This window comes from Felis catus, chromosome B1 (genome assembly GCF_018350175.1).
Source record: "Felis catus isolate Fca126 chromosome B1, F.catus_Fca126_mat1.0, whole genome shotgun sequence".
NCBI classification, from domain to species: Eukaryota; Metazoa; Chordata; class Mammalia; order Carnivora; family Felidae; genus Felis; species Felis catus.
This window is the reverse complement of record NC_058371.1, coordinates 173,205,389-173,218,018: the sequence shown is the minus strand read 5'-3', so window position 1 is coordinate 173,218,018 and position 12,630 is coordinate 173,205,389. Positions and strand designations below refer to the sequence as shown.

General features: G+C 43.7%; 1 pseudogene; it reads left to right on the top strand.

The window, feature by feature from the left end:
• The first annotated feature begins 8,359 nt into the window (after positions 1 to 8,359).
• Positions 8,360 to 8,840, top strand: LOC109499373 (annotated as a pseudogene).
• The last annotated feature ends 3,790 nt before the right edge of the window (positions 8,841 to 12,630 follow it).

Here is a 12,630-nt window from a genome sequence, read left to right as displayed (position 1 = left end):
TTCCAGACATGAAAGGGGTCCAGGTCTCTGAAAACCTCTTAGAGGTCTTGTTTTCTGCCCCACACTCTTTCTTTGTAGAATATCACTTTCATCAATAATTTAAGTTCACACAGAAGGGTTATAGTTTTCTGAAAAGCAGCATATCTTCGTCCGCTTGGGCTGCTGTAAGAGCATATCGTAGACTGGGTGGCTTATAAACAACACACATTTATTTCTCACCGTTCTGGAGCCTGGGAAGATCAAGGTGCTGTCACATTTGGTGTTTGGTGAGAGCCCACTTCCTGGTTCATAGATGGCTATCTTTTTGCTATAACCTCACATGGTACAAGGGGGCAAGGTAGCCCTCTGAAGTCGCTTTTATAAAGGCACCAATTCCATTCACTAGAGCTCCCCCTTAAGAACCAATCACTTCGAGGGGCGCCTGGGTGGCTCAGTCGGTTAGGCGTCCGACTTCAGCTCAGGTCACGATCTCGCGGTCCCTGAGTTCGAGCCCCACTTCGGGCTCTGGGCTGATGGCTCAGAGCCTGGAGCCTGCTTCCGATTCTGTGTCTCCCTCTCTCTCTGCCCCTCCCCCGTTCATGCTCTGTCTCTCTCTGTCTCAAAAATAAATAAACGTTAAAAAAAAAAATTAAAAAAAAAAAGAACCAATCACTTCGAAAGGCCACACCCCCAAATACCATCACACTGGGCATTAGTATTTAACATATAATTTGGGGGGAGTTGTAAGCATTAGGTCTACAGCAGAGGGCAGGCATTCTGTGTCACACGTCTATAGGGCTACAAAAGGGAGCTCAGAACATTGTTATCCGTCTCTTGGTAGACGCAGACTATCTGGATGCTACGTTGGTGACCTCTTAGGAAAGTCTCTACTGTCATCCTCTGTAATACCCATGGTGATCTACTGAGACAGCTCGTAATATGCCTTCCAGCTCATTCCCATGCACAATCGTCTTTTCGTTTCACATTTCAGGTAAAATAAGTAAATAAACAAAGTAGGAGTAAAGAAAGGGTGGTGTTAGATACACTTTTATCCTTCCTTGAAAAGCTGCTGTAAAATGTTCTTTTCGTTCCTGCCTTCTGCTTTCAGAAGCTACTTGGAAAGCAATGCTGGATCCCCACACTGCCCCTGCTATGGGGGCCGGGAGTTCAGCTCCACCTGACTCAGCCAGTAGGTCTCTCCTTGGGTCATTTCTCTTCCCAGTTTTACTGCATGAACTCAGTGGTTCTCAAACTTCAGCCTCCATAAGGTTCACATGGAGAGCAGGTGTAAAATTCAGATCCCAGTCTTGCTTCTAGAGATTCTGATTCATTAGGTCAGGAGCGGGGCCCAAGAATCTGCATTTTAAAGACACACTGCAGTAATTTCTGTTGCAATCATCCTAGGCATGCTCTTGAGAAACTGATCTGCCCTCATTTTCTTCACTAGGTCCCTTGGAGGGATGCATGTCCTATCTCTCTGAATTATGGGCTTTATCTCTCCATTTTGGTGATTCACTCATGGAAAATCTTGACTGATGACCCTCCCCACTCAACCTAACTTCCAAGCTTCGTCTCTGGCAGGGAGAAAGAAGGGAGCACGGGGAAGAGCAAACCCCCAACAGAATCTGTACGCCAGTGGAACCTCTCTTCCAGACTCGCTTGCATTGCCTGTGAACATTCTTTGGAATGAATTTAGAAAGATCCCAGACCACTTGGGGCCAGTTCTAGTGAACTGAGTTTATGATCGAGTGGGGAATTACTGTTGAGAATCAAAAGCTATGGCTAACTATAATACATATCACGACTGACATTCTGGCTTGAGTCATAAATGCATCTAAGGCACGAGATGGAGAGTTTCTACAAATTTCTTGGCAACGGTGGCAGATATCACAGCCAAACTGCCCCACAATGGATGCACAGGGGGCTTACAACCTCCCGATGTTCTGATTGGTTGGGCAGCCATTTTTATTGGTTGAGTGTCTCTTTTGATTGGTTGGTTGGTACCTTTGCTATGCCAGTTGTTAAATATTTGCACTGGTGGAATCAGTATATAATTTTTCTTTTGAAGGACAAAACTGAGACTATCTAAATTCTGAGTTTTTTTAAAAAAATCCAATCTTGTGAATTAATAGCCACACATTGTAGGCCATATATGTCATTTGGCACACATTCTAAGTGAAGGGCTACACTAAGCCAGCTTAATATTTGTTTCATCACATTTATTCCAGCCTTTAACTCATGACGGGATGGATGCATTAAAATGTCCATGCTGGTTTGCCTATTGTTACAGACATTACCTTCCGAACCATGCATAAGGTTGGTGATTTAATACCCGAAATACTCCAGTAAAAAGTCACCTTTAACTTTCTTGGCCACATCCTTAGCTTAGTTTCCTACAGAGAGTATTCTGCTGATTCATTTCCTGGTGCCCTCAAATTTGATTGTTTTATTCTTTCGAAGAAGCACAGTTTGCTTAGGGGTGGGTGATGATTACGTGGGCCAGGGTTAACAGTTGACAAAGACCACTTTAGCCTATAGTAAGAAGTATATGATTTAGGTTCACTGAATACGCTGAGGAAATATTTATAAATAATCATAAGCCTGGGTATGTTTGTGTGTATATAGTTATATGTATTTTTTACCACTGTACAATTTAAGTATATATAAAAACACTCATATACATGGGAATGCAGAACATCACGCCATTTTAAAAGTTGTCTATTTACACTCCCATTTTGGGGGTAAAAAAAAAGTGGTCAATTCTCAGTCTGCATCTTATGTGGCTTATCAGTGTAACACTTGACAAAACAGGTTCCTGTTTTCATTTTGCCTCCAGAGCATCGTATTAGGTTGGTTTCTCTCCTACCTCCCTGGCTGCATCTGTGAGTTGCTTTTGTTTATTTCTCTTCTTCTGCCCAACCTGTTAACATAATTAATGATTATGATTTAATCTGGGGATCTTATCTCTAACTACACTTGTTCCCTCCATTTCCAGACTTGTATATCCAATTGCCTAGTCAACTTTTCCACTTGGGTGTCTAACAGACATCTCAAAGGAAATATGTCCAAGACAGAACTCATAATTCATAATGCTCACCTTCCAATCTACTCCTCCTATTGCTTTTCCCATCTTAGTAAAAGGCAGCCCCGTTATTCATCTTGCTCAGGCCAAGCCTCAAGCTCACAACTGACTGCTCTTCTTTTCTCATATTCCATATGGCATCATCAGCACATCCCATTGGCAATTCCTTGGAAATATAATCTGCCAACCTCACAGCCTCCATCACCCTTCTGGTCCAAGCCTCCATAACCTCTCTACTTTATTATTGTCATCACTCAACTCTCTGTCTCTTGTCCCTCCTTAGTCTCTTCTCAGCACAGTAACCAGAGTGATCCTGTTGATGCTTGATTCCAACCACGTCACTTTTTTGCTCCAAACTCTTCAAGGCTTCCCAAATCACTTGGCATTAAAGCCAAAGTCCCTCCAATTGCCTATGAAGCCTATCCTTTCCCACCATCTCTAACTTCATCATCACTACTCTCACACTTGTTCACTCTGCTCTGGGCCCACAGGCTCCTTTGCTGTTCCTCCAACAACCCAAAGAGGCTGTCCCTCCCCACCCCCACCCTCACCCCCACTCCCGGCAATGTCTTTGTGTGTTCTGTCTCCTTGTCCTGGAAGGCTCTTCCCCCAGATACCACTCCCTCTCTGCCTTCACATTCTTTTATCAAAGGTCACCTTCTCAAGGGAACTTCTCTGACCATCCTATTTAAAGTGCCGTCCTCCACCCCACCCCTTGCAATCTCAGTCCTCTTGCCCTGCTTCGATTTCCCTTCAGAGCACTCGTTATCAACTGACATACACTTTATTTGATTGTTGTTTTTGTCCTCACGTTACAATTTAAGATTCACGAGAGTAGGGATTTTTGCAGGCTTTGGAAATGAGTACTTTTTAGCACCAAGAACAGCATAATAGACAATAACTCCGTGCTGAAAAATGTAGTGGAATGTCACAATTAAGATACATAAACACGTGAATTAAAGGTGTATACGGTGGAAGCTAGTCTCCAATGTATGCCCCAATGATCCTTATCTCTTACTAGTCATGCCCTTGTATAGTCTCCCTCTCACATGTATCAAGGTTAGTCTGTGTGATCAATAGACTACGTGATGATGTGTGGCTTCTGGGAATAGATTATACAAGCTAGTACAGTTTCCACCATGCTATCTTGGATCATTGTCTCTGGGGGAAATCAGAGGCAATGTCAAATGCCCTATGAAATAGGTCACATGGCAAATAACTGAGTTCTCCATCCAACCACCAACACCATTTTGTCAGCCATATGAGTGAGTCATCTTGGAAGCGGATTTCCCAGCCCCAGTCAGGCCTTCATAGGCCTGCAGCTTTGGCCAGCCTCTTGACTACAACCTCACAGAGATCCCAAGCCAGAAATACTCCGCTAAGCTCTTTCCAAATTCCTGACCCACAGACTATGTGAATTCTTTTTTAAATGAATATTTCTTGTTGCTTTAAGCCATTCATCTCAGGGTAATTTGTTATGAAGAAATAGTAACCAATACAGGTTTTTTTGTACTTGGAAGTAAGGTGTTGCTATAACAAAAATCTAAAACATGAGAAAGCTTTGGAACTGATCCGAGGGTAGAAGTCAAAAGGATTTTGAGAAGAGTGTTAAGTGAAGATCTAAGGGATTTTGAAGAGACTGTTAGCAGAAGTCCGATGACCTTTGAGGAGGCTGCTGGTGTAAACTTAAGGGAACATGTTATTGGACATCAGAGAAAAGTGAGTCCTCCTTACTTAGTGGTATATTCGCGATAAATGTATGACTTTTTTCAGGCTTTGGCTTAAAGCAACTCACATATTTGGGTTCTGTTGGATTCTTTCTTGCTTCTAGAGTCCAAAGAAACCATAGTGATATTCCACGTTTTTATGACTTTAGATTGCCTTTAACTAGATCTCTGTATTGCAGAAATTCACACACGCACACACACGCACACACAATATGATTATACATGTAGAGTCTTGTGATAATAACAATAATTTAATTTCAAGAGTATCTGATTGCATAATCAGAGACTATTTTTCCTTAACTTCAGAAATGGCACCCCCATGGTAATCTCTCTTTTCTGAGCCTAGCTCTCATGCATCTTGCTTAAACTGTTGGTGATCTTTAAATAGCTGTGAAGCGACTACATGAATCCAATGTTAGGTAAATATTTGTGGTTTGGAGTTATTTTGGATAATGCCAGCAGGTTTTCAGTTTATGAAAGAGTAGGGGTCCCTGGGCAGCTCAGTTGGTTAAGTTTATGAAAGAGTGACCTGCTAGCAATCCAAAGAATAACAGAATGAGGTGCAGTAATAATAGGGTCCGGGAAATGTTGGGTTGGGGCCGATTCTTCAGGGGAGCCCCTGTGTATTTCATCTTGTTTGACCTTGCCGTCGTGTGTTACAAGGAAACACATTCCCTGATTGAATGGGAATGGGATTGCTTTTGAATGTATTATCTGTGAGTGACATCATTACATTTAAGGAATCTGGGGACAAGAGTCTTTCAGTTTGGTCTGCACAATTGGTAAGTGGTGGGACTCTTCTGAAAGGACTCAAGGCCCAGATTTCTAGAAGCAGGAGGTGAGTGCCAAGGGACAGGAACAGAAGATTCTGTGCCTGTACTCGAAATTGTCACTGCAATGGGATGAGCTTCCTCCAAATAGTTTTCTTGCAAATACAGGCCACGAAGTGCCCCTACCATAAATCTCCAAGTCAAAGGAGAGATGTGGAATGCCCCAGTGTGATAAAAACAGATCTGACTTGTAACTTTGGCTTCCCCCTCTGTCCAGTGATGTAAATGAATGTAGCAGGACCTACACACCTCTCTCACTTCCTCTCTCCTGTTCAAGGAGGACTGTGAGAATTAACAGTTGATCAGAGAGCAAAGTAACCAATGGGATGTCGCGGCAGAACAAACTCGCAGCGAGGTCTGTGAAATCGGGCAAAGCACAGCCAGTGTCCATTCAGCTGGCAAAGCACAGCCAGTGTCCATTCAGCTAGCCTAGATCTGTGTCAGGGCAGAGCTTGAGGCTGTCCGGAACCCTTTTTGTTACGGAATGCCAGCGACCAGGGGAATCCCTGCTTCACTATTTGCATATAGATTGAGAAGGAAATGCAGATTTGATCATTTGGTTTCTGTGTAACTTTCGAGTCAAAATGAAACTAGCATGTGAATATTAGTGTGTGAACCTTCTTAGGATGAAGCCTGACTGCTGTGGCATTTAGGAAGCGCGCTGTGTTGTAGCAGCACTCACTATATACATTGTCCCTGCATCAAGTGACGACCATGATTGCTCATGCTCAGACCCTAGGGTTCTATAGGATCCAGCAACCCATTGTTTGCACACAAGGGTGTATGAATTAGCGATATTCACGACACATTTTCTTTGCACCCTAGTCCCCTGCGAATGGGTTTACTTTAAAAAGTAGCTTCAAAGATGGGGTGGCTGGGTGGTTCGGTCGATCCCCCCAATCTGGGAGTTCAAGCCCCCCCCTCCCCCCCCCCCCCCCCCCCCCCCCCCCCAGCTTCTGGCTCTGCACTGGCAGCTCAGAGCCTGGATGGAGGCTGTTTCGGATTCTGTGTCTCACTCTCTCTCTGCCCCTCCCCCACGCGTGCTCTGTCTCTCTGTGCCTCTGAAAAAAATAAATAAATGTTAAAAAAAAACTTTTTTTTACTGTCGTTTCCAACATACGAAAGGTTGGATTTTTTCTTTGGTGGACAAGAGTGATAATACATGTTCATCGTTAAGACAAATCACCCCCCATAGGCAACCACTGTTGACTTGAGTACACAGGTTCCCCTGGCTAACCTCCACTTAACCAGCCCCCTAGGTTAACTGATGCAGCCTCCACTCTCTCTGTAAAGCATCATCTATCTGCTGCTTTCAGCAAGCTTAACACAGGCCATTGGCATTCTCAGCATGTACCTGGGCCCTTCTTCCACCAGTTGTGATGTCTGCTTGCCAATAGTCAGTTTGTTTGCCCCCAGACACAATTTAAAAGGTTGCAGTCGAAAAGTTACAATGTAATTAGGAATTATGGAAATGATGAAAAATGTCGCAGAAGGAACATTCTTATGAAAATCAGGTTGCTTCGGAAAGACTTGATAAAGGTGAGGCACACCGAAAGAACAAAACAAAACAAAACAAAACAACCAAAAACCAAAAACCAAAAAAACTGTCAGATTCGGAGTGAGCAAACAACTATAAAAGACTGAAAGTTCATTGCTAAAATCTAGCAGGATTGCCCTCAGATTGCTTCACGAGCGTCTTTAAGTTTTGCTCCACTTTTAAAACCTGGAAAATTGCAGCTGATGCATTAAGAGTGAGAGACTGAGTAGGTGGGTATTGTGATATTGTGATTTATAATAAGACATGTATATTTAGTCTTTGTCTATTTCTGGAACAGCCCTCCTAAAACCCCTGGAATTTTCTAAGAGATGAGAGTGCTAAAGGAATCTTTTGTTATGTTAATGAGGTAACTTTCAGAAAGCACCTAAGGATGGGGGCTGGCTGAGAGAACCAACTGGGCCATCAGTCCCCGGCTTCCTGGGAGGGGAGAGGAGGTGAGGTGGAAGGTGAGCTGGGCCACCAGTGGCCAATGATCAATGATCCAATCAATCATACCTAAGTAATGAAACCTCCCTTAAAACCCCAAAGGAGAAGTTTCCGAGAGCTTATGGGCTGGTTGAAAACATGGATATTCAGGGAAATTGGTGCTTCCATGGATCACGGAAAGTCTGTGCCCTTTCCCCATACCGTGCCTTATGTACCGCTTCCATTGGGCTTTTCCTAGAGCACAACCTTTTATAATAAACCAACAATCTAGTAAGTAAGCTGGTTTCTTGAGTTCGGTGAGAGGCTCTAGCAAATTAACTGAACCCAGGGAGGGGGTCATGAGAACCTCTGATCTATAGCCAGTGGGTCAGAAGCACAGGTGACAATGTGGACTTGTGATCAGCATCTGAAGGTGTGTCTTTGCGGGAGGGGGCAGTCTTGTAGGAATCTGACACCATCTCCAGGTAGATGGTGTCTGAATTGAGTTGAATTGCAGGACACCCAGCTAGTGTCAGAGAATTGCTTGGATGTGGGGGTGGGGGGGAGCCCACATGTCAGAATCAGTACCAGAATTGTTAGTTCGTGTTAGAAATGGAGCTGGTGATCCAAAGTGGGATGAAAGTTAGAACTATGGGTAGACAACACAAAATGACTAGAGACACTCTTATCAGGAAACTTATGTCTGAAGGCAAAAAAAAAAAAAGAAAGAAAGAAAGAAAGAAACCCAGGAACCGCCGTCTTCCGGTAATTCACCAAAATGACCAAGACAAAGGGAAAGAGGAGAGGTACTCGCTGTATGTTCTCCAGGCTTTTCAGAAAACGTGGAGTTGTTCCTTTGGCCACGTCCATGCGAATCTACAAGAAAGGTGATATTGTGGACATCAAGGGAATGGGCACTGTTCAAAAAGGACAGCCCCAAATGTTACCATGGCAAAACTGGAAGAGTCTACAATGTTACCCAGCATGCTGTTGGCATTATTGTAAACAAATAAGTTAAGGGCAAGATTCTTGCCAAGAGAATTAATGTACATGCTGAGCATATTAAGTGCTCAAAGAGTCGAGATAGCTTCCTGAAGCCTGTGAAGGAAAATGATCAGAAAAAGAAGGAAGCCAAGGAGGAAGGTACTAAGGTTCAACTGAAACTCCAGCCTGCCCCACCTGGAGAAGCACACTTCCTGAGAACTCATGGAAAGGAGCCTGAGCTGCTGGAACCCACACTCTATGAATTCACAGCATGATAAACGTAAAAAAGTAACGACCTCAAGACTGTAAAAATGTTTCTCTTAATTGAGTAGTAGTGTGGGGTCCTCTTCCCCAAAGAAATATTTAAAGCCAACTTTGTGTCAGAAACCAAAACCAAAAACAAAACCCCAATACAAATAGTAAATCCATATAGTGCTTAATATGTGTCATGGATTGTTTAGACCCTGGAAACATTTTACTCATTTCGTTGTCATAAGAACTCGATGAAGGAGTAAGGAGGTAGTACTGTTATCCCCATTTTCCTGAGATAGAGCAACGCAAAGTTCCCTACTCTAGATGACCCAACCGGAAAGAGAGTTGCTCCATTCAAATGCAGGTGGTGTGGCCCTTAGCACATGCCAGTAGCCACTGCCTTCCTCTGGCCCTCAATTTTACAGTGAAAGATTTAAAGGTTTTAAATAAGAACAAAATTAAGCTATGTTTGAACCATGAAAATTGTTTATTACAGAATTATTAACACCTGTATAAAAGTAGAGAGACGACTAGGATGAGTTCCATGTACCCCTCACTCAGGTTCAACATTGACCAACTCATGGCCAATCTCTAGTGCATCTACCCCCCATTCACTCCCTCCTGCTCTTGGAATATATTAAAGCGAATCCTAGAAATCATATTTTCATCCACAAATATTGCAAAGTGCATCTCTAAAAGAAAAGGACTCCTTTTTAAAAATTTTTTTATGTTTAAAGATTTAAGTTTTTTTTGAGAGACAGAGAGGGAGAGAGAGAGAGTGCATGCATGTGTCACCCACACTGTCAGCCCAGAGCCCGACACATGGCTCGAACTCACAAATTGCAAGATCATGACGTGAGCCGAAATCAAGAGTTGGTCTCTTAACTAACTGAGCCACCCAGGTGCCCCAAGGACTTCTTTTTAAAAGTGTAACTAGAATACCATCATCACACCTGAAAAATGGACAATGATCTCTTAACTCAATCAAATATCCAGGCACTATTTGAATTTCCTTGATTGTCGCAGGAATTTTTCCTCCAAATAGGATCCAGATAAGATCATTGCAATTACTATCTTTAATTGTAAACTACCCTTTTCTCCTTGCAATTTATGTGTTGAAGAAAGCAGATCCTGTGTCCTATAGTTTCCCACAGTATGGATTTTGCTGATTCCATGCTGCCCCGCCTCCCCTCCCCCCACTCCCAGAATCGTTGAAGACATTTTCCTGTCTTCCGTATTTCTTATAAACTGGGAGTCATATCTAGAAGCACAATCTTCTTCTAAAGGTAACCAGGCAGGTTCTTTTTTACAAGTGATTTTAAACCTCTAGGTTTAAAATATTGGGGTGCCTGGCTGGCTTAGTAGAGCATATGACTCTTGTTCTTGGGGTTGTGTCAGCCCCACGTTTGGCGTAAGCTCAAAATACAATCTTTAAAATAAATACAATGCAATAAAAATTGATGTGTTTCCATCCAGTGCAGCCAAGGGAAACGCTTCCATTTGGCTCTTGAGTCCTTTTGACACCACTTTCAGTTTCGGTAGCTTCCTTGCTTTCCACATTGACTAGAATGTTCCAGGTTCACTCTATTGTATATATTGCCTTTAATGATATGTCTCCATATTATTCTTTTTCAATTAGCTGATCTACAGCTAGAAGGCATGGTTATTAAGGTTTCCTGGATTCATCTTCTGCTTTTACCTGGTTTGCTACATGACCTGGGCACATTACTTGGCTTTGCCTCAGTCCCCGCATCTATGAAATGAGGGCCATAATAATTGCATTTACCTCAGGTGTTGCTACAAGGATAAACTGAATTAACGTATGTAAATCACTTAGAACAGTACCTGGCACGCAGCAAAAACTCAACAAATGTTAGTATTATCATTAAATCTATTAAGACTGCTTTCAGTATATCATCCTGAATTTTTTTAAGATTGTCTGATATACTTGTGATCATACTTCATATTGATTTGTTTCCTTTTATTTTCCCACAAACCTAACAACATAGGCATTTCGTATCATTTAACAAATACAAGTTCTCGCTCTCTTTTATTTATTTATTTTTTTATTTTAAACAGGGAGAGCTGGAGCAGGGGAGAGGGGCGGAGGGGTAGAGGGGGCGGGAGAGAGAATCTCAAACAGGCTCTACCCTGGTATGTACCATAATTTACCAACTTACATGCTCTCTGATAAAGATTGGGTGATTTCCAGTCTTCCCCTATTATAAATAATACAGCCGTGAATATCTTTGCGAACAGAAGTTTCTGTTTTCCTTTTGCGCTTACACTTCTTTACTATAAATTTCCAAAAGCGGGATGACCGTATCCAAGTTATGACCAAACCTATTTCTCAGTGGTTTATACTGATTCATATTTACCTTGAGACTTTAGCACGGTTTACAAAAAATGTTCATAGATGGCCAAATATTTGTTCATGTTCTTTTACAAAATCCAGTGACGAAAATAAGCCATTTGTTGAATGGCTGAAAAAGAATCGGCTGGCTCTATTAATAAGAGACGGAATAATACGGTCACAATCTCTGGGCGGCCATGTGCGAAAGCGTCAGCCTGGCCTTGGAAGTCAAACTGGTGGGGCGGGGGGGGGGGGGGGGGGGGGGGGGGGGGGGTTGGGCAGGGAGGTGGGGAATGTGACTGCCACAGCCTTCATTGTGGTGGGAAAAAAAAGAAAAGAAAAAAAAAACACCCCACCCAGCACTTTGAGTAATCTAGTAATTGGGTTCTGCCCTCTTCTGAGCTGACTTGAGACCACAGTCACGTGAAACAACCACCAAAAGATGGTTAACAGCTTCAGCAAGTGTGACCTGGGCTTGAGGAGTGTCAAGGTGCTGGGAGGGGAAACAACTGACCTCTCAGGGCCCCGCTGCCCCCTCTCCAGTGTGGCTGCCAGGTGACCGTGGCTGAAACCGGACCCACGGCCGCCCTGCCCAGCGCTAAGCCCTTCTGCAGATGTCACCCCTGGAGGAGGGGCCTCCCGGAGGGGGGCAGGCTATGCAATTCATCCACCCACAGGAGGTGTCACTTTCGAATTCACACCAAGGCTTTGTGTGTGCCAGATGTGACCCTGATAATCCTTCCCAGTTAGGAGCCTTAAACTTGACAAGAGAGGGAGCTGGAGAGTGCTTAACTATTGCTTCCCCACCCTCAGCTCCTTGTGGAACTTTCCATCCTTCTGTGAAATTTGCTTTGTGGATTCCGGACACCAGTGTTAAAACGTAAGGTGACTGGTCCCCAAAGGCTGGGGACCCCAGTGTGCACTGCCTGAGCCACTCACTCCTAAAGCCCGCTAAAGCCCCCCTTCCACATGGTTACCCCCTCGCAAATAGCTATCTTAATGTAGCTGATCTTGCAGCCTGATGGTTAAGCCACAGAAACTAAGTCAGAAAAATGTGCGGTTGAATTCTGCCTTCACTAGTCATATCTGCATGATCTGTTCCTCCTCCTCGGATGCAGGTAATTAAAACTCCTACCTTCTGCCTTGCACCGTTGTGAAGATTAAATGAGGTCCTGCACACAAAGTGCCTGGCATGTTCGAAGTGCTCGGTAAACGTGAACTCACACTGTCACTGTGCATTTAAGCCACTTCCCCCCTACCCCCCTGCTTCCCCACTGCCCCAATTTTTGGTACACAGCGGGTTTCTTCCTTTGTGATGGGGATAGTTTTGTTTCTCTTTGTTCCACAGTCTTGGTTCTGGCACTTGCACGTCAGTGTAGCAGGAATGGGGGGATCCCCCCAACTCCCCCCCCCCCCTTCTGAAATGCACCTTCGTGAGCGACTTCTCTCCTGGTCTCCCA